Source organism: Camellia sinensis, chromosome 15 (genome assembly GCF_055761805.1).
Source record: "Camellia sinensis isolate YWXY chromosome 15, ASM5576180v1, whole genome shotgun sequence".
In the NCBI taxonomy this organism is placed as follows: domain Eukaryota; kingdom Viridiplantae; phylum Streptophyta; class Magnoliopsida; order Ericales; family Theaceae; genus Camellia; species Camellia sinensis.
In genome coordinates, this window is record NC_138975.1 from 124,716,233 (window position 1) to 124,742,923 (window position 26,691).

General features: G+C 34.2%; 2 pseudogenes; one reads left to right on the forward strand and one right to left on the reverse strand.

The window, feature by feature from the left end:
- Nucleotides 1-916: 916 nt before the first annotated feature.
- LOC114258552 (cytosolic sulfotransferase 16 pseudogene) lies at nucleotides 917-1,957 on the forward strand (annotated as a pseudogene).
- Nucleotides 1,958-17,680: 15,723 nt separating this feature from the next.
- Nucleotides 17,681-25,866, reverse strand: LOC145813265 (two-component response regulator ARR17-like; annotated as a pseudogene).
- Nucleotides 25,867-26,691: the final 825 nt, after the last annotated feature.

Sequence of the window (26,691 nt, forward strand, 5' to 3'; positions counted from 1 at the left end):
TTGTTTTTTTTTTTTTTTTAAATTTTCTATTCAAAATTCTAACAATAAGTGACAAGGAGATTATATTTCAACTAAACTAAAAATATAAGATTCAGATTGTTCAAATTTAAATTACAAAGTTGCTCAAACTAAAAGGCCGATTGGTACAATTTACCCTTAATTATTTGGGGCCACTATGTACCTTACGGAGCTCACTTCAAATCTCATTTTGATGAGCCCGAATTGTTTAATGATTGTGTAAGAAATATTAAGTAAAAAATACCTACAACATTAATTTTATTAAAAAATATTAAATGGAACATCTCATTGTTTATTGTTTCATACGGACTGTTTAGTAATCATTTCGTTTTCAATTTTCAATTTATATTTATAAAAATTTAAAAACTATCATAAAAACTTATTTGATAATTTTTTTAATTTATAAATGGTTATCTTAATATGTAAATTTGAGAAAAAACATAAAATAAAAAAATGAGTTTACGTTGGTTTTTAAACAAAAATTAAAAATTTGACTAACAAATTTTTTTTCAATTAAATTTTTTGTTTCAACGGATTTTTTTTCAAATAATTTTTTTTTCCCAATTATAATGTGTATGATCCCATTGTCATAAATAATAAAAACATACATATAAATATTTTAGACCTGAACAAATATATTTTTAGTTTTTGTTTTTAAAATTTTTCAAACATTTGATTTAAACCAAACGCGTTTATAATTTATGATTTTTTAAAAATAAATAAAAACTAATTTATAAAATTTCTATAAATATAAATAAAAAACGTAATCATTATCAATCCCTATCTATATGTTTTTCAGTACTATGGTTAATTGGATCCACACAGTGGCATATACTCCATTTTATATAGAGGTGCACTCGCATCCACAACTCAAGAGCATTCTCAACCCTTCTTAGCCATGGCAACTTTCCCTCTCACTAAACAAGCCTATATTTCAAAAACCAACGATGAAAAAGAAGAGTATAAAGAAACTTACCAAAAGTACAATGAGATGCTCCAAACCCTTCCCAAAGGGAGAGGCTGGATGAGCCAACATGTTCTCCAGTATCAAGGTTTTTGGCTTAACCCTGATATTGGCTTGAAAGGAGCCATGTTGGTGCAAAATCACTTCAAGCCTCGTCCCACTGATATTTTCTTGGCAGCCTTCATAAAGTGTGGCACGACATGGCTTCGCACCCTCATGTTTGCCACCATGAATAGGTCCCTTCATGATTTTTCCTCCCACCCTTTGCTCAATACCGGTCCCCATGGTTGCTTCCCCTGCTTAGATACACATAATTTTAGTGACTGTCCCATTAGTGATCTTGAAGCTATTCCTTCACCTCGGCTCCTTGCTACTCACATTCCTTACCCTTTGCTACCTGAATCTGTGATAACTTCTGGTTGCAAGTTTGTTTACATTTGGCGCGACCCCAAAGATGTGCTTGTTTCTATGTGGTACTTCTTGAACAAACTAAAACCCAAAGAACAACCACCACTATCACTAGATGAAGCATTTGATTTCTTTTGCAAGGGCATTTCAGATTATGGACCCTTTTGGGATCATGTGTTAGGATATTGGAAGGCGAGTCAAGAATCACCTGATAAGATATTGTTCCTGAGGTATGAGGATTTGAAAAGAGAGCCATCGGTTTACCTCAAAAGATTGGCAGTATTTCTAGGACAACCTTTCACAATAGAGGAAGAGAAAGAAGAAGTGGCGCAAAAAATAGCTAAGTTTTGTAGTTTTGAGAATTTGAGCAACTTGGAGGTTAATAAGTGTGGTGTGCAACAATTTAATACGGAAGTTGCAGTCGAAAATTCCAACTTCTTCCGAAAAGGTCAAATTGGAGATAGTAAAAATCATTTGACCAACAACATGATAGAGCATATCGACCACATCACGAAGCAAAAGTTCAATGGTTCTGGATTGATCTCTGATGAATTGTTGACGTCATAATTAACTATGTTTGTTTTAATAATTATTGTACTTGTGACATGTATTTTTGGTTTTAGTTGTTTCAAGATCTGCACGAATCATACAATACGTGTATGCTTGTTCAATAATGTCATGTTTAATTTAAATAGAAGTAAATAAAGTTTGGCCTTTTATGGCATAATGAAAATTCTCTACTAGATAGAATGGTGGTTTTTCAATCTAAGTAATTTGTGACAATCTTAACATTGTCCCACTTCAATAAACTGCGAGATTGAACATGTGAAGATAGAATTTTGGACACCCTTCTCTTCCAAATTAATTTTCAAGAGTGAATTCTGGAAGAAAATGCTACATAAGGTAGGGTTTTCTACTGTGAATGTAAGTGCTAATGTGTGTCTCGTTCATGTAAATAGAACTCCAATAGTATGCCTATTGTATGTTTCATTTGAAACCCCAAGTGGTAATGAATGGGTATTATGATTAATTGAATAATGAAAACCCTAAATTTTATGGTTGATTAATTGAATGAAAAGTTGAATGGATTAGACAAGCTCCAAATGTTTAAGATAAACAAATGTTTCAAAATGTTGGCCACAAGATGTTAAATAAGATACCAAAGTTGTTACCTTGTTATGCAGATGTTGGTAACATAAATGTTCAAATAGAACTCGAATGGTATGTTGTATGTTTTATTTGAAACCGTAAGTGGTAATACATGGGTATTATGATTAATTGAATAATGAAAACCCCTAAATTTTATGGTTGATTAATTGAATGTAAAGTTGAATTGATTAGACAAGCTTCCAATGTTTAAGATAAACAAGATGCCTCCAAATGTTGGCCACAAGATGTTTAATAATACCAAAGTTGTTATTTACTTTTTTATGCACTGTTGGTAACATGGAATTGAATACACAACACTATAAAAAATTAAAGTTTTAGACATCAAAATTTAGGGATAAAATTATTTTTTTGGCACTAAATATTTTTGTTACAAAAAGTATCATTATATTTTTTGGAACGAAAATTATACATTAGTGATGAATCATTATCCTTTTGGGACCAATTTTTTTGTATAAAAAAATAAACTATTTTGAGAACAAATTATTTTGTCCCTAAAAGTCAATTTATTAGTGACATTTTCAAAATTTTGTCGCTAAAAGTCTTATTTTTTACTTTTTGGAACGATCTTTTAGCGACTATTCTCGTAACGATGTAAATTGATCCCTAAATATCTTTTGTAATAAAATTTTCACTTTTAAAATCTTTATATGTTGTAGTGCAAGAAAGAAGTAAATATTTAGAAATGTTCAAGAGTAGTGATAACAAACAATATGATGAACATGAAATTAATTGAGCATGTTGAAAAAAACAAACATAGAATGCAAAGTAAAAAATAGAAATGTATTGGATACTCCATTGGAAGGAATTAATGTGAAAATTGAAAGGCTCTGTGTACTCTGTTCGGTGGGATTCACTTATATTGTTTAATCTACTGGAATAGGATGATATAGTGCTTACTCTATAGGATGTATTGAAATGTGACTATGATCACATTTGGGACAACAAAGTTCTTGGAAGACTCAGAGAGATAGTGAAGCTCAAATCTCTCAAGTTCTGCCATGCACATAATTGCAAAAATAATTTATTTTGTTTTCTTTTTTAGAAACTATTTTTAAACAGATTTTTGTTTGTCTTTAGTAAATTTTTTTCCTATTTTAATTATTTTTTTAGTTTTTAGAAACATCAAGATTAGGTGAATCTAAAAAGTTTAAAAAAAATGAGTAAAATATGAAGAAACAAAATACTAAAAACAAACGAAAACCCAAACATTAATGCACACAAGTTTTTATTTACATTTTCATTTGTTTTTGGTGAATTGTTTCATATTTTAGTTATTTTATTTATTGAATTTTATTTTTTTTTACCTACATCTAGACTAGCATAATACCCGTGCCATGCACGGATTAAAATAAATAATTAAAAATTATTTTTGAAACTAAATTATAACAAAAACTCTTTTTATAATACAAAAGAAAATTTATTTAACATTAACTAGTTCCCATATAATAATTATATTTATGATAAAATAAAAATATATTTCGTCTTGATGAATTTCATAATTTTAATTTTTCAATTTACCAATCATCTCATATCAATTATGTAAAATCAATCAATCAAAATTGAAGAATAATTAAAAAATAGAAAAAAAAAATGAAAGTATCAGTGACCCCAATCTTCAACCCACTCCATCCTGCTAGCCTGCTAGGTATAACATCTAAAACAGTCTCACCAAATATTAATTAGTTAATTATATTTATTAATTTTTTAGAGCTTAGACCAATTGAACATTTTGCAACCCCTAAAGTCATTTTCTTAATTTGATCACCACTATAGATCATTTTTAATTTTTGACTTTGTATATTTTTTAATCGTTTTAAATTAAAAAGAAAATTTAGAACTAATATTTTAAACTGATAAGCTCACTGCTTCAGTGACTCTTCAGTAAAGAACAACTTGTGTTTCATTAAGCCATCAACCCAAATGAAGACAGTTAGTCAAGAAGAGATATACCTTCACTCATGTAACTGAAAGTTAGTTATAAGTAAGAGTGAGAAAGTTAGATTTTGTTTAGAGGAAGTTAGAGTTTGTTATAACAAACTCTAACCATCTTGTATAAAGCTGTGCACACTCTTGTAAATCAATTTATTGAGAATTCAATTCAAATTTTGTTATGGTATCAGAGCTATAGAAGCTCTTACGAGCAAGGTCCAACAATGGTTATTTCTCATCCTTCATCATCAAATTCTCAATCTATACCATCAAATCTTAGTCTTCTTGTTTCAAATTTCAACTCCTTGATTACTGTCAGACTTGATTCTACAAATTTCTTGATTTGGAAAAGCCAACTTCAAAATGTTCTTCAAGCCACAGATTTCCTTGATTTTGTCACTGGTTTTGTACCTTGTCCAGTCTCTAAGATTCTTGATTCCTCTGGAAACACAGTTCCAAATCCAGAATTTCTTCAATGGAAAACTATAGATGTACATCTTCTGAGTTGCATTACTGCAACGCTCTCTCCTTCTGTGTTTCCTTTAGTACTTCATCATCACCATTGTTTTCAGGTATGGAGTGCTTTAGAGAAGAAACATACTTCACTTTCTCGCTCTCATATTCATCAGTTGAAAAATCAGTTACAATCAGTTACAAAAAGAGGTTCGTCAATGGAGGAATATCTAACTCAAATCAAAGAGATCTCCAATCAACTTCGTCTTGTTGCTTCAATGGTTGATGATGAGGATCTGGTACTCCTCACTTTGAATGGATTACCTGAAGAGTATGATGCTCTCAAAACTGCTATACGAGCTCGTGTAGAATCAATTTCCATGGAAGATTTGTGTTCTCTTCTCTATTCAGAGGCCATACATGTTGAAAACAAAGCTAAACTTGCTCTACAACATGAATCTCCAGTTGCTTATTCCACAACTAAGAGTTCTGAAGGTTCACCATCCTATTCTCAGTATTCTAGGGCTCATTCGTCCGGCAATCAAAGTTACCAAGGCCGCAATTCTTTTAGAGGTTCAAGAGGTGGACGATATAGAGGAGGTAAATCCAATCGCTCTAACAGAGGCAGATTTGGAGGACACACCAATAATTACAATTCTAATTCTGGTTCTGGATGTCAAATCTATGGAGGTTTCACTCATACAGCATTTGATTGTTGGTTTCGCATTGATCCAACCTATCAGCCACCTCATTCTTCATCAACTTATTCAGGTTCCCAGTTGAAGGCTTATTCTACTACAACCAATCTGAACTCATCCAACCAGACTTCTTTTACTACTGAGTCATCTTCTACACCTTGGTATATTGATTTTGCAGCAACAAGTCATATCACCAATGATCTTAGCAATCTTCATCCCTATCATCCATATCAAGGACCAGATCAAGTGACTATAGGAAATGGTCAGAATGTCCCTATTCAGCATGTTGGTAAGGGATTATTACCTACTCCAAAATATTCTTTCCAGCTCAATAATCTTTTGCATGTTCCTACCATTTCTTCCAATCTCTTATCTGTTCATCAGTTAACTAAGGATAATGACTGCAAAGTTACTTTCGATGCTAACTCTTTTATTGTTCAGGACAAGCATACGAATCAGGTCCTACACAAAGGCCCTAATGTGAATGGCCTTTATCAATTTGCATCATCTCCTTCCCAGTTGTTTTAGGCTAATCTTGCTCACACTTCATCACAGACTTCCTTGTCTATCTGGCATCAAAGGCTTGGTCATCCTTCACCTTTGAAGTTTCATCATATTACTCCTCATTTGTCTACTAGGTTTAAGAATAAGGATTGTACTAAGTTTGCTCGTACACCATGTAGTGTTGCTAAAATTCACAGACTTCCTTTCAAACTATCTAGTTCTACTGTTAACCAACCATTTTCACTTGTTCATAGTGATGTTTGGGGTCCATTTACTGCTTTTGTTTCTGGTTATAAGTACTACTTGTTGTTTGTTGATGATTTTACAAGGTTTTCTTGGATTTATCCCCTTCATGCTAAAAGTGAGGTGTTTCCTACCTTTTTAGTGTTTAAAGCTTATGCTGAAAACCAATTCTCCACATTTCTAAAATTTTTAAGAACTGATAATGGGACAGAGTTTGTCAATCACAAAATGACTCAATATTTGGCTGATCATGGCATTGTTCACCATCTCACTTGTCCCTACACACTAGAACAAAATGGGATTGCTGAAAGGAAGCACCAACATATCACTGAGACTGCAATTGCTTTACTTTACCAGTCTTCTCTTCCTCTTAAGTATTGGTTTGAAGCCTTAGCCACTGCTGTCTTTCTTATAAATCGTATGCCTAGTCTGTCTCTTAATCACAAATCTCCTTTTCAACTTCTTTTTCACACCATTCCAGACTATGATTCTTAAAGTATTTGGCTGCCAATGCTTTCCCTGGCTTAAGCCTTATGCTTCTAACAAGTTAGAACCTAGGTCTGCTCCTTGTGTTTTTATAGGGTATCATCCTACTACTAAGGGGTATAGATGTTTAGATCCTCTTTCAGGCAAGGTATTTCTTTCTTGACATGTTCTTTTCAATGAGACTTGTTTTCCTTTCTCTCTTGACCAGTCTGTTTCCTCTTCTTTATCTGCTGTGCAGTCATTTTTCTGGCCTATTTCAGTTCCCTCCTTTGTTTCTGCTTCTAACTTCTCTGCCTCATCTGCTTCTAGGCCTACTTCTGTAGCTCACTCTGTTACTGCTGCTGCATCACAATCTTCTCTGCCTCAACCTGTTCCAGCTGCTGTCTTACCACCTTCTCTGCCTCATTCTGTTACTGCTGTTGTCTCCCCATCTTCTCTACCACAACCTGTTCCAGCTAAACCTTGTCCATTAGTTACTTCTACATCTCCTACTCCCTCTTCCACTTCTGCTGCTTCTTCTCATTATATCCATCCTCTTCCTCCCACTTCATCATCTATTCCTATTTCCTCTATTCACATTGATTTACCAGTTTCTTCTGCTGTAGTTCCTACACTTAACACTCATCCAATGGTCACTCGATCCAAAGTCTGTCATCTCACCCATGCTCCTTTTACTGATCTTACTTTCACTGAACCATCAACTGTCTCTCAAGCCTTGCAGTCTCCTCTTTGGACTGCTACCATGAATGAAGAATTTCAAGCACTCCAAAAACAAGGCACATGGAGTTTGGTCTCTCTTCCTTCTCACAAAACTGCTATTGGTTGTAAGTGGGTCTTTCGCATTAAAAAGAATTCTGATGGCACCATAGCTCGCTATAAAGCTCGGCTAGTTGCAAAGGGATATCTTCAACAAGAGGGTGTGGATTTCCAAGACACTTTCAGTCCTGTTGCCAAACAACCAACTATCCGTATTTTGCTATGTTTGGCCCTTCAGCAAAATTGGCCCCTTAAATAGTTGGACATTTCTAATGCATTTTTACATGGTCATTTAAAAGAGGAAGTCTACATGGTTCAACCTCAAGGTTTTATTGACTCTGCCTTTCCCCACCATGTTTGTAAACTTCAGAAGGCCCTCTATGGTCCTAAACAAGGTCCTAGAGCTTGGTATTCCACTTTTTCCTCTTTCTTGCTTGGTCAAGGCTTTCATCTTAGTCCCTCAGATTCTTCTTTGTTTGTTCGCAAAACTGCTCATCACATTACTATTTTACTTATCTATGTAGATGATATTTTGTTAACTGGAAGCGCCTCTCTGTTGATCCAATCTTTACTTCATCAGATGCACACTGTTTTTTCCATGAAAGAACTCGGTGATATTTCTTACTTTCTGGGCATTTCCGTTCATTCTCATGCCCATGGCTATTTTTTCTTTCAGCAGAAGTATGCTACTGATTTACTTCACAGAGCTGGTATGACTGAGTGTAAGCCTTGTTCTACACCTTTAGCTATTCACTCCTCTATCTCTCCTTCAGATCATTTGCCTATTCTAATCCTTCTTTTTATCGAAGTTTGGTGGGGGCTCTCCAATATTTGACCATTACTCGGCCTGATTTAGCTTTGGCAGTTAACCAAGCTTGTCAACATATGCAAGCTCCTATTCAAGCTCACTTTGCCATGGTTAAAAGGCTCCTCAGATATGTTAAGGGTACACTTCATCATGGTCTCAGTTTCAGTCCTGGTCCCTTTACCCTTCATGCATTTTCTGATTCAAATTGGGCTGGTGATTCCTCTAATAGACGATCTACCTCTGGTTTCTGTGTATTCTTGGGTCCCAATTTAATCTCTTGGTCTGCAATGAAGCAACCCACAGTCTCTAGATCATCTACTGAAGTTGAGTACAGGTCCATGGCTAATGCAACTGCTGAACTAGTTTGGTTACAACAGCTTCTCAAAGACTTGTCCATTTCCTGCACCTCTTCTCCAGTTCTCTGGTGTGACAACCTTTCTGCAATGGCTCTTGCTTCTAACCCTGTGTTCCATTCTCGCTCTAAACACATCGAAGTCGATTGTCATTTTATTCGGGAACGTGTTGCCTCTAAACAAATAGCTCTCTCTTATATTCCCACTTCCGACCAAATAGCTGACATTTTTACCAAACCCTTAACTTCTTCTCGGTTTCATTATCTTAAGGACAAACTGCTGGTCCTCCCTCGTCCCATCAGTTTGCCGGGGGATGATAAGCTCACTGCTTCAGTGACTCTGCTTCAGTGCTTCAGTGACTCTTCAGTAAAGAACAACTTGTGTTTCATTAAGCCATCAACCCAAATGAAGACAGTTAGTCAATAAGAGATATACCTTCACTCATGTAACTAAAAGTTAGTTATAAGTAAGAGTGAAAAAGTTAGAGTTTGTTTAGAGGAAGTTAGAGTTTGTTATAACAAACTCTAACCATCTTGTATAAAGCTGTGCACACTCATGTAAATCAATTTATTGAGAATTCAATTCAAATTTTGTTATAAATAAATAAATTAAACTAAATATGTATATAAAACAACTTAACTCTACCTCATAGGCCTAAATTTTTTATGTGTATTTGATTGAAAATGTGTTAGACCATTTTGATAGCTAATACCTAAAGCTCGATATTTATACAATGGGTCGCTTGAGCTAGAATGACTACTTGACCTATAGTTAGCATGGTTCAAATAAAATGTAATGTATATACTATATGTGGATTTATAATTTTTTTTTCTCATTTGTTAATAGATTTATGAACAATCCACAATTCAAATAAGAATTTTATAAATTCTTCAGAGTTAATCACAAACTCTAAAAAAATAAAAAATAAAAATAAAAAATAAAAAATAAAAAATAAAAAATGGAAAATGGACGTGATATATTATAAATATGTATGAAATGACGTTATTAATAAACTATTTTTATTTTTAAAAAAATTATGTATGTAATCAAATAGTGTTTCTAGCATTTGCAAATTTAATATTTTTAAAACTCTAAGCATTTTTTACATTTAATATTTATGAATAAATTTATGTAATTTAAAAAATTTATACTTTATTAAGGCCTCGTTTGGGAACATGCTAATTTAGTAACTTTTTGGCTATTTGACTAAAATATGAGCTAAAAAAAATTAGTATGTTTGAGATAACTTTTTAGCTTTTTACGAAAAGATGTGCAAAAAGTAGAGAGAAAAAAATAATATTTGACTTTTTGGTATGGGTTGTTGACTTTTTGACTTTTTTAGTAACTTTTTGACTTTTTGTCTAAACCGGCCTGTTGCCAAACGAGGCCTAAAACTTTTAGTATTAAAAAATTAATAATTAAGTTTGATCAAATATGCTCTAAATCTAATCATCAACCTATTTTTTAAACAAAATCTCATTCAAAATTTTGACAAATATTTATTTAGAAAAACTATCCACATGATAGTATACCATGTTCACGGTCATTATTAAGCTTATGTAACTTAAGCTCTAACCTAAATGCACCTGTATTTCTTAAACTTTGTTTAATGTTTGGCATTACCCATATAATGGTTATAAATTGTAAGTAAAATTTTAAATTATTAACTTAAAATAAGTTGTAAATTTATTAGATGCGGTGTAGCTTTTGATAATCTATATAACATTTTTATTGTGTAAATATTCATAATGCCTCAAAAGTTATTACTAAGTCGAAATATATGAGGCCTTTATGTTCATATATATTCAAGGATTTCAAATAAGTTTTTTTTTTTTTTAAAAAAAAAAGGTCACAAATTGTAGTTTAAAAAACCTCTATTTTTTTAGCCAAATAAGCTATAAAAATATCAAATAAATTATAATTTAAAATTACAACCAAATAAACTTAGTCACACAATAAAATATAATAAGTATAACATTATTCAAGAAAAAATGCACCAACTATAAAATCTGAAAATTAAAAAACTATTATAGAAATTTTGAAATATGAAATCATAGAAATTACAAAATATAAACGCATGAGTAATATTACAATCATATGTATCCTCCAGAACAAGAAGAAACTTATAATGAAAATTTGTTACTGGTTATATTGCGAATAAATATGCACATTTTCTCAATAGTCTCTGTTATCCATATTTATGCGCTTGATAAATATAGATTTTAAACTATTGAACCATGACTGAAGAAATTGGAGATTTATTTTATAAAAATACACTTAGAAAAAATAAGTATGCAATAAATTTTTAGAAATTAACATAATTGTTAGATGCATAATAGAAATAAGGATGCGGGAGACTAAAGATTAGAAATTGATCTTTATAAAAAAAAAAAACATAAACTTACAGTGAATAAATTTATCGATTGAATTCTTCACAATTACACCAATCACAAACAATTACAACACTTGATGAATACCGACTGTAATTTGACTTGAATCCAATAAGTGCAAGAGAAAAAATTTATGGGAGATATGCATTGATTTTGCCTTTTTTCAAGAAACCAAGAAAGAAGGTATGTCAGATGATTTGGTTCGATCGATTTGGCATGTCGATGAATTGGAATATATGTATGTTGATGCGGATGGTTCGGCTGGTGGGCTGCTGTGCGTATGGAAGCCTTCAGTATTCTCATTATCTCAGTGTTGTGGATCAAGAAGGTTCCTCTTACTGTCAGGTACATTACTTCCAAATTTTAGGTGTGTTTTGGTTAATGTCTATGCGCCAAATGCTGCAGCTGATAGGAGGCAAGTGTGGAAAGTTATTACTAGTCTCAATCTAGGATTTCCAGAACCTTGGTGTGTAGGAGGGGATTTTAATGAAATTAGAAATATAGGGGACAGAAAAGGGTGTCTAAGAAGGGACAGAGGGATGGTAGAGTTTAATGAATTTATTGAAGGGTTAGCCTTGTATGATGTCCCAATGCATGGTAGGCAATTCACTTGGAGTAATTCAGAAGATGGGGGTAGTTGGAGTAGAATTGACAGAACTCTCCTAGCACCTGAGTGGTTGAGTAGGTTCAATTTTAAGCTTCGGGGCCTTCCAAGGGGCGTGTCTGACCATTGTCCATTGGTATTGATGGAGGACGAAAGGGATTGGGGGCCAAAGCCGTTTAGGTTCTTGAATGCTTGGTTGTTACATCCTAAATTTCTAGATGTGGTCAGACAAATGTGGGAGGCATCAAATGTCTCTGGATGGGCGGGGTTTGTCATCGCTTCAAAACTTAGACATCTTAAGTTGGAATTGAAAAAGTGGAATGAAGAAGTGTTCAGCAATGTTTCCTACTCCCTCAAAAAAGCAGAGGCGGAGCTCCATGAGCTTGATCTGGTGGCTGAGGCTAGAGACTTGTCAGAGGCTGAGAGTGTCAGACGAAGGGAGGTCAAAAAGGAGGTGTGGTCTCTTAGGAAGAGGGATGAGTGGCTTTGGCTTCAGAAATCTAGACTAGACTGGAGCTTGAAGGGGGATAAGAATACAAGGTATTTTCATATCATTGCATCCTCTAGACAGAACCGAAATTTGTTGAATTCAATTACAGTGGAAGGGGCACTCTTTGAGGATCCCATCTTGGTGAAGCAGGAGGTGTTAAAGCACTTTAAAGGATTGTTTTCTGAAAATTGGAGGAATAGGCCAAAGTTGATGGGTCAATTTAAATCTATTGGTCAGGATCAAGTGGCTGGAATTCTGGAAGCAGATTTTTCTGAGGATGAGGTGTGGAGTGCTATTAGGAACTGTGATGGGAATAAGTCTCCCGGTCCTGATGGGTTTAACCTGATGTTCTTTCAGAAGTGTTGGGATTGTTTGAAGTCTGATGTCCTTCAATTTTTCAAAGAATTTTATGATAATGGGAAATTGGGGGCTGGTGTGAATAATTCTTTTATCACTTTGATCCCAAAAATTGAATGCCCTTCCAGTTTATCAGATTTTAGACCGATTAGTCTTATTGGGTCTCTGTACAAGATTGTGGCCAAGGTTTTGTCTAATAGAATCAAGAAGGTGATGCCTAAGGTGGTTGGAGAGGTTCAATCAGCGTTCTTGGGAGGTAGAAACATTTTCGATGGTGTACTCATTGCGAATGAGGTGGTTGATTGGTGGAAGAGGAGCCGGAGAAAAGGGTTGATCCTCAAGCTGGATTTTCAAAAGGCATTTGACTCTGTCAGTTGGGAGTGTCTCGCATCTATGATGGAAAATTTTGGGTTCGGGGCTAGGTGGAGAGGGTGGATCAAGGAGTGTTTATCATCGGCCAGAGTGTCTGTACTAGTGAATGGCTCCCCTACGGCTGAGTTCACTCCTGAAAGAGGTCTTAGGCAAGGTGATCCGTTGTCTCCGTTCCTTTTTAATTTGGTAGCTGAAGGTCTCAATATGCTAATGGATCGAGCCACATCATTGGGGTTGGTTAAGGGAGCTGTAGTGGGCAAAGATAGAGTGGTAGTTTCTCATCTCCAATTTGCAGATGATACAATAATATTCTGTGAAGCCAATTTGACGGAGGTCATGGTAATTAAACGAATTCTGCGGTGTTTTGAACTGGTTTCAGGGTTGAAGATTAATTTTCATAAGAGTTCCCTTTGTGGAATTGGGGTGTCTGATCAAGAGGTGAAGGAGTTTGCCTTTAGACTTAACTGTGCAAGCCAGAAGCTTCCGATGATGTATCTTGGTCTGCCTTTGGGGGCTAGTCCCAGGTTAAGGAAAACATGGAAACCAGTCATCGAAAAATGCAGAGTTAGATTAGCTTCTTGGAGGAGACGATTCCTATCTTTTGGTGGGAGGTTGGTACTTATAAAATCTGTGCTATCTAGTCTGCCTACCTATTATTTATCTATTTTCAAGATCCCTGCATCGGTGGCTAAGGCTATAGAAAGGATTCAAGCTAATTTTCTCTGGGGAGGGTCTGATTTGAGGAGAAAAGTCCACCTGGTCAGCTGGCTGGAAGCAACCAAAAGTAAAGAAAATGGGGGGTTGGGTATTAGAAGAGTCAAGATGGCTAACGAGTGCTTGTTGATTAAATGGTGGTGGAGGTTTGGAGCTGAATCAACTACTTTGTGGAAAAGAGTTTTGTGTAGCAGGTATGGGTCAGTGGGTGGAAATTGGTTGCCTAGTACTTCCTTCTCTGGTTCCTACTCAAAAATCTGGAGTGGCATTATTAATATAGGTCAATCTAACCCACAGCTTTTGACTGTTTTCCTGGACAACAGTCGGGTGGTGGTGGGAAATGGGATTAGAATTCAGTTTTGGACTGACTACTGGATGGGGGCTTGCTGTGTTAAGAATGAGTTCCCTAGGCTGTATAGTCTCTCAACTGAAAAGGAGGTGTCTTTGAGAGTGGTGTCTCATAGGAATGAAGCCTCACCCAGGTGGATTTTCAAGTTTAGAAGAAGGTTATTGGGTTGGGAGAATGATGAGCTTACAAGGTTGAGTACCTTCTTGGAGCAGAATTTGGTTGGCCTATCGGATAGGGAGGATCGTCTTGGGTGGTTGGCATCTCCTTCTGCTGAGTTTTCGGTCTCATCTCTGTATTCTTTGGCTTTGCCCTCAGCTCGAGTACTGGTAACAAAGTTAATCTGGAATAAATTTTCTCCCCCAAAGGCTCAATTTCTCGTCTGGCTAGCTTGGAAGGGGAGACTAAAAACAGCTAGTTTTCTACAGAGGATAGGTGTGTTGGAGCCGGAAGCATCTGCCATGTGTGTGTTTTGTCATGAAGGGCTTGAATCTGTATTTCATCTTCTTATATGGTGCCCGTTTGCTTGGAGAATTTGGTGTCATCTGATGCAGTGGTGGGGATTGACTTGGGTAATTCCACAAACAGTGGAAGGGATTCTTAATTGGTGGAGGGGCTTCAAGTGGAGGCATAATCTGAATGTGATCTGGCAAATTATACCATTTGCGGTTTTGTGGTCGTTATGGAAATTCAGGAATGAGAAAGTCTTCTGTGAAAGTCAAATGCACTTGGAGGAGCTGTGTGAATTAATCAAGACAAGGATCGCGTTGTGGGCCAAACTTTACACTCAAGACTGCTGTTACTCAATGCAGCAGATTATCTGTAACATTCAGGAGATCCGGCTGGGAAATGGCTAGTATATGTTAGAGGGACTGGTTTGTAGGTTCTGTTTGTGTGGAATGTGATCTGATGGTTTGGTTTGTTGGTTTGTTCTGTTCAGTTCTGCGCATTGTGCTCCTCTGGTGGTCTTCTGGTGGTTTGGCTTGTTGGTTTGTTCTGTTTGGCTTGTTGGTTTGTTCTGTTTAGCAGGTCTGCTCCACTGGTGGCCTTCTGGTGGTTTGGCTTGTCGGTTTGTTCTGTTTAGAAGGTCTGTTGCAGTTCAGACTTGGTGGCCTGCAAGCAAGGGTGAGCGTATCCAGGCTTCAAGCAGGTAGTATGCTGCTGGTAGGTTGGTTCTCCGTTGCTGCTGGTATGATGGTAGGTGCTGGATGAAGTGTTGTAAGTTTGTTAGTGTCTTGCTTTCTTTCTTTTTTCTATCCTCTCTGTTCCCTCTATTGGTTCCTCACCAATTTAGGGCCTTCTGCTTCATGCTCTTCTCTCTTTATTGTTGTAAGTTTGTATGCCTTACTTTCTTCTTCAATAAAGTTGGCTTTTGTTGATCAAAAAAAAAATGGGAGATATGCATTGCTTCTCATAATTTGTGATACACAATTTTAAAATTGATTTAATGTTATTTCCTTTTAAAAGTCATAAATGATGAGAAATTAGAATTTTTTTTATTTTTTATTTTTTATTTTAATGGGTAGATGGCACACTTTTGAATTTCGAAATGGGTTAGAATACTTTCCTTTTAAATTTCATTAATCATTAGATAGTTATATTTTTATTGTTGCAAAAGTGTAACCCAATAGAATTTTTTTAAAATTTTTTTAACAATAAATAAAAATTAATCAAGAAATTTAGTATGTGGGTTTGGAAATAAATAAAAATAAAAATAATTTTGATTTTTTTAAATGTAATTTTGAAAGCTTACTATATTGAATTTTGAAAGAATGCTATTAAAAATTTTGAAAAAGATTTATATATTAGTTGTAGCATAAATTACGTGACCATGTGAAATATTTTTATAGATTTTAAATTCTATTGAATTGTTTATCATATTTAAGACACAAAATTTTAAATTTTGAAATGGAAAAATATATTTATTTTTAAAACTCATAATTTATGGAATAATTAGAGTTTAATTGTTATGATTAAATTAGAGTTAACCAATAGACTTTTTAAAAAATAAAAAATAATTAGATTTTAATGAATTCCTTTCATATATAGTAGCATACAAATTTAAATTTTGAATTGGAAAGAAAATTCTGATGATGACCATGAAATTTTCCTTGGCAATGGCAGCCATACTCAGCAGGTGCAACACATTGATGCTGTCTACATCGCCCTCTCAGTTCGTCTCTCACCGCCTTCTCTCGCCTCACCGCCGTCTCTCCTCGCCTAGAGGCCTCTTCCAATCTCCAGAGGCAAATTAAAAAAAACTTTTTTTTGAAACATAAAAAGAAGAAGAAAGGGGGCTTTTATTGTGGATTTATTGGGCTTTTGTTTGTGCAACTTAAGGGAGAGTTTTCAAGTTCCCTAAGTTCAGCAATTTGTATTGGAAACATATCTTGCTTTATGGAAATGCTGGTAACCAGGATTTTGTGCCGATTGTCCCTATATTCAATAGTCAACAGCAAATAAATTTTATTGTGATTTGGTTGTGTTTATTTATTTTTTCTTTTTTTCTTTTTTCTTTTTTTTTCTTTTTTTCCTTTTCATCTCTTCAATTGCAATTCATCACTCTATTATACCATAAAATCTGTTGTCACTACTTAATGCTTCCTTTGTTCATTTTACTTATATTGGTAAATTCAATTGCATGACTCTTTTGCTTATTGTTTCCCTCCAAAGAACCTTGCATAGTATGCTTAAGCTTGCTGTGGAAGTTGATGAATCAATGACTCTAGGACATAAATAATTTCCTCATGTATCGGATAAAGATCTAACTATCTGAAAGTCAATGCTAATTTTGTGTTTTAACATCAGTTTGATTCTTGTATCATTGGATTTCTAAAACATCGTATTGGGCATATTTTATACTCATGTGCGTAATAGCTTGCTTCTCATCACATTTCATGTCTTTTATCTCTACAGAAAGTGAAGAAATTCTTTCTTGATAGAACAACGCCAAAGGAAAGTTAAGTCAATGAACCCAAAGATAATCTATTAGATTGACACCCATCAATGGATGAAAGATGAGATTATATATGTTGTATAAGTATTTCTACTTTTTTATATGATTGTTATTACTTATTGTTTTTTATGGTATGCTACAACTAGTGGAACAAAACAATGTTGTTGATGAGTTAGACAATTATGGTTGAAAGTAGAAACTGGGGATGCCATTTGATTTAGAACAAGACAATGCCGTTTTGTTTCCTTTTTTGGTGTTGAATGATATTCATGGATGTAATTTTATTGTCTTAGTTGTTAAACAAGATCATACTGAAATTTGTTTGATTAAGTTTTGGCACTGATCAATTTTGTTATTCTCTTGTTTGGCCAATAAATAAGTTGCTGAAAAGTATTTGTCTTGGTAATGCTAATAAATGAAGTTAATATTTTCATTCCAAATGGATTATTGTATTTGTCATTTGTTAATGTTAGAGTTCAATTGTCAGTTAAATGAATACACAATTTCCAGTTGAATGGATACACTTTGCCAATATATGGTTTGTTGCCTGTTTAAAAGAAAGAAGAAAGAGTTGGTTGCTTCAAGGACAACATATCATTTTATTCAATCAACATTGTCATTGCAAATGTTAATCTAACTATTACATTCATATTAATTTTAATACATCATTCATTTTGATCCAATTTGATTGTGATCAATCTAGGAGGAGATCAAGTAAACCAAACCCACCCATGATTAGGAAGAGATCAAAGAACCCACTTGAATCATACATCCCATGCTTTCTATCGAATTCCCTACTTGTACAAATGCAAAACAAAATGTGCAACAGTCTAGGCCAACCCCAAACCAACAAAGTTATCATCAAGATCACTAGCATTCATAACAAAAACAAAAAAGAACCAACCAGGCATAAAAAACTAAAAATAAAAATAAAAAATGCATATGCTCACATCAAATTCCATGAACTCTCAAAAATTGCACATTCATAAAGAACTTCATCCCTCTATCTCCAAAGCCTCTTGAAAAGAAATGCTACCAGAATGTGACATCTCTTCCTCTCTGTTATGGTGTGCTTCATTTACCTTCCCATGCATAGCCTCCCTTGAATTTCATCATGTGACATCTCAACTTCTTCACATCTGATTGTTAGAGAGGTTTTAGCATGAACTCCTGAGCTCCTTCTTCCAAGCATCTATTCATGTCAACAAAATTGAAGTGAATTAATACACAGGCAACTTATAGAAAAGGACAAATTAAAATTAATAACTAATAAGTGTGCTAAAATAGGATGAGTGTAAGAGTGAGTGATTACTTCTTGATTCGAGTCGAGACATTCCCAGATGACACTATCACTGCTGGTATCTCTTTCAAGTCTGATGATTCTTGTCATCCAAGAAAAAAAATAAAAAAAGATTTTTACTTGGCAAATCATAGGTTCTAAGCATTGTAACATACTCACAGATGCTTAATCAATGTGAGTTGTTGATTAATTGGTGAATGTTTAAAAGGGGTTATATTATTATATTACCTTGACTTTTTTAAGCAACCCATACCCTGACATTCCAGGCATACAATAATTGATAATTATCCAATTTACTTTGGAGTCCTGCAAAAATTGTCAATGTCAGATACACTCAACATCTTCTCCAAGAGACATGTTATGTTGAAAATTAATTTCTAGTGTACACTATAGAAAATTATAGTGCAAGAACACAGAGTTCATTTGCCTTAAATCATTTTCCACAAGTGGGATGTTTTCCAAAAAGAAGTACTTGAAATGAATGTGTTCTGCCTTGATTTTTCATGTATCTGAGTCTTAAAAACACTCTTCTCATCACACATGATGTGCAAAGTTCTAATTAATTATCTTGGCGCATCGTGTGGGGGAGAGAGAGTTGGAGTAACTATTTATTGTGACAATGCTACAAATTAATCAAATGCCATGTTTTTATGTGATAGCTATGTAGACCTCCACATGAGTGGTGTTAAATTCATTTATGACATTATGATTCATGACAATCGATAATTTTTTGGACTTGAGATTCGAGATTTTATATCCTCCAATGATGCATTTTCTCTCTTAATACTGTTGAATATAATTAGATGTTAAGGTAGTTTACTAGACATACGTATATTGTAGTAGGTTATGAAGAAATACTTACACTATTGTTGATGGAGTGTTGTCCGTCTCCTAGGCCCAGAAATTCCAAGGCCCTTTGCCCATTCTCTATTGTAGTCACTGCATTACAATCATGACCATGTTCTATATCAAAGTCAAACAAAGCTATTAAAATCCACAACAACTATACACTGAAATGTAACCAGGGAATTGACTTAGCATGGATTAAAATTAACAGAAAACTAAAATTGAAGAGTGAAAGGTGAGTGATTGAGTCCACTAGCTCCTCATAAAGTTATTTATGGATTGAAAGATATATTGCAATAGCAGAAGATTTCATCATGTTTGGTTCCAGAAAATTAAGTCTCTATTTTGTTTTTTGTGTTTTTTTTTTAGTAAATTTTTTTAATATTTTAATGCAATTTTTTTATTTTTTTTATATACCTAATCAAAGTACACTTAACATATATAATATTTGTGAATTTTTTTTAAAAAAATTCACTAGATATAAAAAAACATTAAAAAAAATACGAAAATTTAATACATTTTTATATTTTATTATATTCAATGAATTTTTAAAAAAAAATTTATACAAATTGTTTTACTTTTTAAGTATATTAAGATTAAGTAAATCTAAAAAATTTTAAAAAAAATTAATTAAAATATTTTAAAAAGTCATTACAAATATAAAAATATGAATTAAATTTTTTTTAAATTATTTCCAAAAATTGAAAACCGAAGACCAAACCTTTTAAGGCTTTTGGCATGTGAGGTTAGAGCTATTTTAGTCACAAAAAGAAAAAATAAGTTAGAAAGTTAATAAAACAAAATGTTATATCCAAACCATAATCATTTTCTTTTTTTTCTCAAAAAAATTAAAAAATTCATCCCAAACGAGAATTTTTATTAAAATAACTAAAAAATTAAACAGTCAAAAAACGATCTCATTAAAATAATTAAAAATTTTAAAAGTCAAAAAGCCAACTCATCACCCAAATGAAGGGTCAATAAGCAAATCCTTTTTTATTTCTCTAAAGTTATAAGCTTGAGCCCAGTTTGATCTATTGGGTTTGAAGGAAAATTATTGTTTATAAGCCTTAGCCCTCATTTCCCCCCCCCCCAGATTGGGAGTTAATTTAGTCAAAAATAAATTAAAAAATTAAAAAAATTAATAAGATAAAATATCATATCCAAATATAATCATTTCATTTTTTTTCGTAAAAGTCAAAAAAAATTAAAAAATCAAATCCAAACGAACTTTTTAGCATCAAATTAAAAATAGCCACAAAGTCAAATCACTTTCCAGACAAAAAAGACCATCCCATTATAAAACAAATAAAATAGATGCTGTCAAATTTTATTTCTTTTATGATTAAAAATTGGATCAATCATAAAAAATAAAAAAATAAAAAAAAGAAAAAAAATGAGCAAAGAAAAACAATCACAAGTGAAAAAAGAAATACCTTTGCATGCAGAATTTGTGAGCAGCCTTTCAATGAGTTTTCTATCAACCAAACTGTCATCAACAGCTAAAACATGTGGCCTCTGTAAAGCTAAATTAATTATTTAGTCATTATGTTGACCCACATGATATGGTAATATGAATTAGAGATTTGGCAAGATTATGATTCCATATTTTTGTTACAATTAATTGGTAAATAAAGAAGAGTGTTTTCCAAGTATCCTATTTTGATGAAAAAGTGGAATCATTGTTGAAAAAAGGAAACTGCTCCTCTCTCTACCTATGAAAGGACATTCAGACTATCCATCAATGATTATGAATTCAATATATTCTAAAGAGGGTCAAGAAAGAGAAACTGTTTTTCACTAATATTATTATTAGGTTTATGTTCAATCAATTTTGGGTCACTCGAAGGGTGATTCGGGTATGTTATTTATTTTTCGCATTATATTATTATTTGTGAATATCATGATAGTTCACGATTTTGGATTATGAATGTTGTTATATGCATGGCACCATAAAATTATTTACATGTGGTATCAGAGCTCATATTTCAAAACATTATGATTTTCCAATTAAGTAAATATCAATTAATTTTGATTACAATTATGATTGTCTCGATTCAAAATTTTTATTTACCAAACATGAAGTGTCAAAAAGTACATTAATGTCTATTTGGGTAATATGAAGAAGCCATGTATATCTTGTGGCATTTTACATAATGTGATTGAATTACTTTTCCTTAATGCAACTCATACTCTCACTAAAAGCAATAAAATTTAGTTTACTATTTGAGAAATTTACTACTATTATGATTCAAGTAGTATACTAGAAAGAAAAGATTTTTCACAAAGTATAAAAGGATCGAACAAATAAAGTTTATATTTTTATGCGAATGATTATAGCAAATATTTAGTTTTAACTTCCTTAAATTGATAATGCTAAATAATGTGAAAGAACGTTTCTGAACTGCTAATAAGTGTTTTGCTGGGACACTTGTGGTTACATTTACCATCATAAAATTCGATGGTATGCATGAGATGTATTAGCATGTCATTGAATTGCCTAACTTGACTGTTTAATTAAAGAATTTAAGAATATTTGTGAATGAGTTTGTTTTCATGCAATTTATTTTGAATTATTTATCTCTTCAGTATGGGTCATTTATGCTAACTAGTATGTTTATTTAAGAAGAGACAAAACTTAAATAATTGAGATATCATTTATTGATCTTGTAATTTAAGGAGCCAAAAAGAAAGGGAGAATCCTTATAAAAGGACATAAATAAATAGCCACCTAAAGAAAATGAGTCTGTTCAAAATTTTTAATGTCATAAGAAAGAAAATGACTATTCATTTTTTTAATTCGATGCAAGATTATTTTCAAACCGATTATGTTAAAATCTCAATTGAAATTATTGGGACTTATTGTTTATCTTTGGAAATTGATCATTATTTAGACTCTATTTCAAAAATTTATGTTCATTCTAATTTTGAAAATTATTTATTGATTTGTCCAAACTTAATCAACCTTGATGGTTATTTTCAAAAATTTAGAATAAAAGTTTAATTTATTGATAATACCTTTTTGTTGATTTTGGTATTATTTATGATGGTTTGTATAAATTAAAATTTAATGATTTATTAAAAATTTAATTTATCTTGCATCATTATGTTGGTCCTAAATATAGCTTGATAAATGAAAACTCTTCAAACTTGTGGCATAAAAGATTGTACTTTTTTTTTTTTTTAAAGTTATAAAAACTAATAAAGATGAGATTGTTTTGAACTTAAATTGTATTGCTTTTAGTGGGAGTATGAGTTGCATTAAGGAAAAGCAATTCAATCACATTATGTAAAGTGCCACAAGATATACATGGCTTTTTCATATTACCCAAATAGACATTAATGTACCTTTTTGACACTTCATGTTTGGTATATAAAATTATTTTATCATTTTTATAGACGAATTTTCACTTCATGATTTTGTTTATTTATTGCATAAAAGATCTCTAGTAAATTGATATCATTGAGATATACATTATCAAGAAAGAAAGGCAATTGAACAAAAAAATGTGAAAATCACAAGGATAATGTAAAGCACAAGTCTATTTGTTAAACTCTATGAAAGACATAATATTTGTGAATGCCTCAGCAGAATGATGTAGCTGAGAAATATTATTGTACTCTAATGAATATGACTAAGAGTATGTTAAATAATTTCTAAACACCCATAACATTGTGGATGTATGTCGTTGATCTATTGTTTTCATATAAAATCGGGTTCTTAGTAAGGCAGTTCCAAACATTCATTCTGAACTGTGAACAGGAAGGAAACTGAACTTAAGATACCTGCATGTTTGGGGTTGTCTACGAAAATTAGAATTATTGATCCACATGAAAAGAAATTGGATTTCAGAATAATCAATGGTTATTTTGTTGATTATCTTGAAAATTCAAAGGGTACTAGTTTTACTATCTTGGCCATAGTACAAGAATTGCATAAACCAATAATATCAAATTTAGGGGTTGTTTGGGGTGTCTTAAATAAGTGCACTTTTTGTCTTTTTGGACTAAAAAGTTGAGGAAAAAAATATGAATGTTTAGGTTAACTTTTTGACTTTTTATGAAAAAAATGTGTATTAAAAAGTGTATAAATAAGTGTGTAAGAGAAGATAGTGTAGTACACCGTATGGATTGACAGTCAGTCAGCTAGGTGAATACATGGGGAAAAATTGCCTCCTTTTCGGGCTTTGATTGGACGGTGTTGTTCGGCCTGTGAGGCCCCACCATGGGTCCCGTTTTTCTAATCGGAACCGTTCAATATGTAGAACTCGTTGAGTACTATATGCTTGTAAAAAAATCACGTTGATTGGATATAGATAGCTATCTAATCGTGTTAGTTTTTTTTTTTGTCAACTATTAACTATGACACCATCTAATTTTTATACAAAACTGATTTGATCATGTAGTTAGCAAAATCCAATAGACGTGATTTTTTACAGACATATAGTACTAAACGAGTTCTACATCTTGAACGGTTCGGATTATCAAAACGGGACCCATGGTAGGCCCCCACGGGCCCAACTTTACCATCCAACTTAGTGAATGTACACATGCAATTTTTTTTTCCAACCGTCTGAAGCTGGCCTAACGTCAGTACATCGATGGAAGAAAAAGTTGATTTGTATTTAATATTTGTATATTAATTTTTTTATATTTTTTTTGGTGAATAGTTGTAACTTTTTAACATTTTTAGTAATTTTTTGACTTTTTGGCTTTTTTCACACTTGCTAAACCAGCCCTTAATTAGAATGGTGAAATCAATGGGAGTGATAAATCATGAAATATGATTATTCAATAAGTTTGGGTACAAGTATCATTATCCATAATTTGAAGGAAATTGTTGTTCCTATAATTGTTAAACAACTTAATGTCTTGGAATAACAAATGAATAATCAATTACTCCATAATGTAATTATCACCTGTATGAAAGGGTTCAAGAAAGGAGTTGGAAAATTCAAAAATCTTCAAAGATCCTTGAAGAACAACTTCGAATTCTCTAGAAGATGATGAGAGGCTTAGATTCTTCAATAGTCTCAACTCAAGAACACAAGAGTAAAGTAGATGATAGAGATAAGAGATTGGGTGAAGAAGAAGGCAAAATGTCTAGAGAGAGAATAATGGCAAGGCTCTCCCGTGGATATCCCACTTTCACTCTCAAGGTTGATAATGGAGATGGGAAATTAGTTCTTTCTCAAGAGTTAAAAATCTCCAAAATCCCTTTCTTGTAAAGCTATGGGTGGGTGCTATTTATAGGCACCTCATAATGTAGGATGGAGCCCATGTGAAAGGCACATGGGGAATATTCTCTCTAACCACCTTGTCCGATAAGGTGACCTCTCCGAGGATGAGACATCTCCGAGGATGAGGAAAACCCCGAAGAGGAGATCAACCTCTCGGCGAACCCTTCTTCTTAGCCACACCTAACCAATGATCCCCAATCATCCCAAAGGGTCAGGGGTAGTCCCAGAGGACGTCTTGCAGCAAATATTGCCGAGTCTCAGGGACCCCCTAGATCGTGCCACCTCGACCCGAGTATAGGCTAGTTTAACCGAAGAGTGAATTTATCTCCACTCACCGTCCTCGGGATCGGGTCCTTTGTTCGGACTCCATTACGCCCATGGTTCTGGTACGTAGATCCCGGAAAGCTCCGAGTCCAGAAGTGTTCTGGGACTCATTAACGGAGTGGCTTCTAGATTGTGTTTGAATTCGTTCGAAGCCAAGTGCTTCAGATCTCTAGGTTCGTTGATCCAAACCCTTTCGAGTCCGAGTCCGAGTAAGTCTCTAAGTTCATGGATCCGAACCGTTTCGAGGCCTAGAGCGATTCGGCCCGTTTTGATGGTGATTAATCCGGGCCCACCAATCTTGGACTTGCGATAAATTCGGGCCCACCAATCTCGGGCTATTGGGCCTAACTAATTTAGCGGACTCAAATTAGCCCCTCTTACATTTGCCTCCTGCGTGTATGAGAAATTTTTAAAAATTTTCGGGCACACATATTGTCATTTCTTCAGCCCTGCTTCGCATCACGTTCCCCCAAAAAAAAATATATGTTGTGACGACAGAGCCTATGGATAAAGTTGATGACGCACTGTAAATTACGGATAAAATTGACAAGCAAAAAATAAATTTTTTTTTACTGAAATATACTTTTATAACATCTGAGAAAAATATATATATATTATATTTTTTTTTATTCTAACCAAAGAATAATAAAGCATTTTTTTATATTCTTAATAAATAGAATGCAAGGCTCACATGCGTTTTTTTTTTTTTTTTTTTTTTTTTTGGCAAACACGGCATACACATATTTAGAATATTCTAACAGCATATTCAAAGGATAAAGCTCCCTTTTTTTCTATTTAAGGAAAGGGCAAAACCCTATTCTGTAGCTAACCAACTTTTTGCACAGCCGCCACACTCACTTCTCAGCCTACTCTCTCTCTAGATCGAGAGGCCATCCTTCTTCTTCAACAAACCAGCACCGCTGCCATTTGCACAGACCTCCATCGCAACTTCCAGCCCCGTCGCCGCCGTCGTCACTGAAGACCCAGCTCCGACTGTTACAGACGCCACAGACCTGTCACTGACTTGTCCTAGAGTCGCAACCTAGCCATCAGCCTGTCCCAATTTCGACCAAGCTCCTGCTTCATCTGTCCAGCGTCATTTTGCACACCATCAGCGGCTATAGCCTCGGCTACCATCGGTGTCGTGACAACGTTGTCAAGCCAACACCAGACTCTTCCGTGGTCCTACTGCCATTGCCTTCCTCAACTGACCAGCACCGACACCGTTGCTTGCTCCAGTGCCAACCACACACGTCGCCCTTTCAACGCGTCATGTGTGGTCACCAACTCCGCTGCGACATCACTGCTGGTTCTGGCCTCACTCGTCCACTGCTCGTGCACGCGGCTTGCACCGTCTCTGCCCTGTCTTGACTTGCGGCCTACGCCGTTTGATGCTTCTTGCTTCTTTCAGCTTTACACCTTATCCATCGGCACTTCAGATCTGTGAGTAAACTCTTGGGAAACCTCAGTATTTTTTATTATTATTATTATTATTATATATTTTTTTTTAGCTTTGACTCCTCTTGAATGAGACCAACACAGCTATTCTTCTTCGTGAACAAACCAAAGTTACTACTGTTTATTATTGCCATTGTCCTGTTTCAGCATCACGACTGTCGCAGACGTGCGATCCAAGCTGAGCTCGCTATCAGTGCTTCACTTCGGCCTAGTGAGCTCAGATATTCAGGCACGCCAGACCTTGGTCTTGTTCCTACACCCGCTGAAGTCCACTTCTGCTTGTGTATTGATTGTCGCCTCAATCCTCCGAGTGCCGTTGTCGGCTTCGTAAGAACCAACCCCGGCGTTATCTTGCACGCGACCACCTCAACTCGCGTGGCTTGTGCGTCTCATGCCCAACTCTTGCACCGTCGCTGTATTTGCCAACCGTAACTGAGCAGTGACGGCCACGCCGCCCACTCAACGCGGCGTCGGTCCGTCCATATCCATTCTCATCCACTGTCT